The following is a 4,845-nucleotide window of genomic DNA, read 5'->3' as shown; positions in this document are numbered from 1 at the left end:
GAATTGAGGGTATTATCACCTCACAACATCAGGGGAATTTTGCAACAAAAAGCTGACAAATGGATAACAGATGCCCCGGCTCCTAAAATATGAAGGCATCCTAATCTCCTCTCCCAAACTGGAACTCGAGGTAACAAGCGTGCAGAATCCAGCACAGTTTTTGTATGGGGAGCCAAGTGACAAAATAAATCATGATTGTCTTTACAACATTGAGGAGCAAACAAAAATCAGGCCAGATTTAGATGAGGAAGAACTTGGAGAAGGAGAAAAGCTATTTGTAGATGGATCATCCCGGGTAGTTGAAGGAAAGAGAAAATCAGGATTTGCAATCATTGATGGAAAAACATTTAGTGTAATAGAATCGGGACCTCTGAGCCCTAGTTGGTCTGCACAGGCTTGTGAACTATATGCTGTATTAAGAGCCTTGCAACTTTTAAAAGGTAAAATTGGAACCATATATATGGATTCAAAATATGCCTTTGGCGTAGTGCATACTTTTGGAAAAATTTGGGAAGAAAGGGGTTTAATAAATTCTCAAGGAAAAGGATTAATACACCAGGAATTAATAATCCAGGTCTTACAAGCATTACGAGGACCGGCGGGAATAGCCGTAGTACATTTAAAAGGACACCAAAAAGGATTAAGCCCATTAGTCAGAGGAAACAATCTTGCTGATCAAGAAGCAAAAAGAGCGGCATTAATGGTGATCCAGACTAAAAGAACTCGGGAGGACTGTATAACTTGTGGAAAGGAATCAGACGAATTTCCATGTTATGAGTGTTGGAAGGATTTTGGAATCGATGCAGTCCCTTGCAGATGTCTAATTTATGATGAGTGTGACAACCCCAAGTATAGCCATTGCCATCTACACGGAAAAATTCACTCAATCCTGAGTTTTACAGTGCAGGAAAAAGATAAGCTGACTCAGATGAGAATCAGGGAGACAGAAAAAGGAAAGTGGAAACTCCCGGATGGCCGGGAAGTTCTCCCAAAACCTCTGGCTTTGAAAATCATGCAAAAATTCCATGAGAACACCCATTGGGGAACTCAGGCGTTAGTGGATCAGTTTGCCACAAAGTATGTGTGCATTGGTATATACAACATAGCAAAGAGAATAGTTAGCGAATGTATGACATGCAAAAGGGTCAATAAACATCAGTTACAGAGAAAAAGCCCTGGGGGGAAGGGAACTGGCTCACAGACCATTTGCTAAAATCCAGCTAGACTTCACTGAACTTCCAAAGGTGGGACGATATAAATACTTATTAGTAATCATAGACCACCTAACCCATTTTGTGGAAGCTTTCCCGACAGCTAGAGCCACCGCTCAAACCGTAGTGAAGACTTTGCTGGAAAATATAATCCCTAGGTATGGATCCATTGAGGTAATACACTCTGATAGGGGCTCCCATTTTGTTTCAAAAATAGCAAGGGAAGCTCTCTCCTCTTTGGGGACAAAATGGGAATATCATACTCCCTGGCATCCACAAAGCTCGGGAAAGGTAGAAAGAGTAAATGGGGAAATAAAGAAACAGCTCACAAAATTGATGTTAGAAACTAAGATGTCACGGGTAAAGTGCCTCCCCTTAGCACTATTGAATATAAGAACACAGCCCCGAACTGATGTAGGAATTTCCCCCTTTGAAATGTTATATGGGATGCCATACGATTTAGAAATTCCGCAGGACCACCCCCAACTTGAAAATTCACAAATTAGACCTTATATAATTCAACTCATGGCTAGGAGAGTAAAGCTGCGGAATAAGGGCTTAGTAGTACAGAGACCCCCCTTGGATGTAGCCATGCATAACATAAAGCCAGGAGACAAAGTGCTAATCAAATCATGGAAAGAGTCCTCATTAACCCCCGTTGGGAAGGGCCCTATCTCGTTTTACTCACCGCAGAAACAGCCATCCGGACAGCAGAGAGAGGCTGGACCCATGCGAGCCGCGTAAAAGGACCATTAAAAGACTATTCTTGGGAAGTGACAAGCCCGCCTGGAGATCTGAAGATTGCCTTCTGGAGGTTGTAAATGGACACACATATAACTGTGGTACAAGTGAGCGACTACAGCATATCGGTGGGGTACGGTTACGGTGATACAGGGGACATAAGAATCAAGTGTGACATTCTGAGCTGTAATTGTTATCCTTTTTATTTGTTTTATTTGTAAAGGGTGTCGAGAACGGAGGGGGACCCATTGCCGTTACGGGATACCCCCTCGAGGGGTTTGCCAACCTTGTGGGGACAAAGAGCGTGAGCTCACCAAATTGGCTCTAAACATAAAAATATTTAATGGTGAAATCCAGGAGCAATCTAGTGAATGGCGGGAGATATTTGCACGGGGTATTAAACCCGAGTACTATTGCTATCACCCTCGCGAACCTGCTCCATTTGTAATTGACATTATTAAAGTGTGTTGTCGCAAGACACTTAAAGGGGTTCAGTGCGATTCACCTGAAATGCACAGAAGCAAGCGACTAAAAATTGCATTTATTCTCCTGAAGACTACCCCTGCTGCCGAGAAGATGATACCCCTCGTGGCTCGAAGCAACCGAGTCGACGAGCGAGGCAGAGGAGTACAAAGCTGTGGAGAACAGAACCCAAAGAGTGGGACTGTACAAAGACACTGGGAGGACTGCCTCAGTGTTAACCAAGGGAATCGCACGAAATGCCCCGGGAGGAGTGATAGCACTGAAAAGGACTGGGTAATTGGAGTGAGTCTTCAAACTAAACTTATTAGCCGGCCGGGTTTCCACCCTTCTCGCCACACTCTAATTTTAATTTTACTAAATCTTGTAGGTGTCTTATTGTTTGCACAGCAAGGGGGGTTGTGTGTTGCTCTGGATGAGGAATGCTGCGTATATGCAGATCACACTGGAGTAGTTAGAGACACCATGACAAAACTACGAGAAGGATTAGAAAAAAGAAAGAAAGAAAGAGAAGCACAGCAAAGTTGGTATGAATCCTGGTTCAATTATTCCCCATGGATGACTACGCTATTGTCTACCATCGCGGGACCTATGCTACTATTAATTTTGGGATTAACATTTGGCCCTTGTATATTGAACAGAGTAATTGAAATTGTACAGGGCAGACTGGAAGCTGCCCATTTAATGCTTCTCAGGGCTAAATACGAGTCATTAGATCAGGAACCAGCAATAGAAGAAACATTAGCTTTAAGTCACGCTGAACTCCAAAGATTTGATGAACAAAATGGTAAATAAAAAAAAAAAAAAAAAAAAAAAAAAGGGGGGATTGTAATAAATAGAATCATGTTTGTTAATCAAATCAGGCTTTCTTAAAGGCTGGTGAAAACTTACACTGTTTCGACTCTTCACATACTTGAATCGCAGGCATCCAGCGGGCTATCTGGTGCACTTTGATACCTCAAGGCCTAAATCACAGGCATCCGGTGTGCTGTCTGGGGCACTTTGACACCTCAAGGCCTAAATCACAGGCATCTGGTGTGTTTTAACACTTCAAAGGGAAGAGCTAAGTTGTGAGATAAGCTGAAAAGAGTCTCCCCAAGGACACTGATAAAGATGAGGAGCCTTCAGTCTCACGACCATCAGGAGGCGGGACAAGACCGACCCCCTAGCAACACGTCGCTTAGACACGGAATATACCAGGATTGACACATATACGGGAACCAGAAGAGTATATAATCAACTACTTTCGGGAAGCGGGTGTGCGCCGTTGGCGGAGCAAAGACTCCCCGGCCGCCCAGCGCTGTTTTGCTTGCTGCCGCTTGCTTAATAAACTAATTTGATTAATTGGACTGGTTCCTGTCAATTATTGGGCCACAATCTATAACATAATCTAGAGTGTGAAGGAGGTTACCTATGGAACGAAACTCAAAATAAATGGGATAAGTGGGGGAGTCCATGGGAAATGAGTGATCAATTTAAAAATTGGACCAATGGAACAAACATACCAAATGGATGGCCCACTCCTGAAGGACATTATTGGATTTGTGGTAAACTAGCTTATGCGTTTTTGCCACAAAATTGGACGGGATCCTGTGTATTGGGAATTATAAGGCCCAGTTTTTTCCTGTTACCTATAAATCGAGGAGAGCGATTGGGAGTCCAAGTGTATGCTGAAGCTGGTGAATTAAGAAAAAGGCACTATAAACGGAGTCTACAAATTGGACATTGGAAAGATAAAGATTGGCCTCCCGAAAGAATCATTGCCTACTATGGTCCAGCCACATGGGCAGAAGATGGATCCTGGGGCTATAGAACTCCAATATATATGCTAAATAGAATAATTAGATTACAAGCTGTATTAGAAATAATTGTAAATACAACTGGAGATGCCCTTGGACGAATTGTGAGACAAAATACCAAGATGAGAACTGCTTTGTATCAAAATCGCTTAGCCTTGGATTATTTGCTAGCACAAGAGGGAGGTGTTTGTGGGAAGTTTAACCTTAGTAATTGTTGTTTAGAAATTGATGATGAAGGGGAAACTGTAAATGAACTTGTAAAAGAAATGAAGAAAATTGCACATGTCCCAGTTCAGACTTGGACTGGAATCGACCTAGAAGGATTCTGGGAAAACTTTACGGGAGGTGATTGGCTTACTAAAATCGGGATTGTTATATTGGGGGCATTTGCAGGATTGTTAATAATTCCATGTTTTATACCTTGTTTTATTAGACTAATACACTCAGTTATACAAGGAAGGCAGATAGCTACAGTACCTGTTGATTCAGAACCAGGGAAAGAGAAAACTCTTTCCCTGATGATCCTAAAGACAAAAGAAGATTCGAAACTAATACCCATTCGGCAAGTATTAACTCGGTTGGAAACAAAAACACGAATCAATGCCATAGAAAAA

Source organism: Rissa tridactyla, chromosome W (genome assembly GCF_028500815.1).
Source record: "Rissa tridactyla isolate bRisTri1 chromosome W, bRisTri1.patW.cur.20221130, whole genome shotgun sequence".
In the NCBI taxonomy this organism is placed as follows: Eukaryota; Metazoa; Chordata; class Aves; order Charadriiformes; family Laridae; genus Rissa; species Rissa tridactyla.
Note: the sequence above shows the minus strand (reverse complement) of the source record.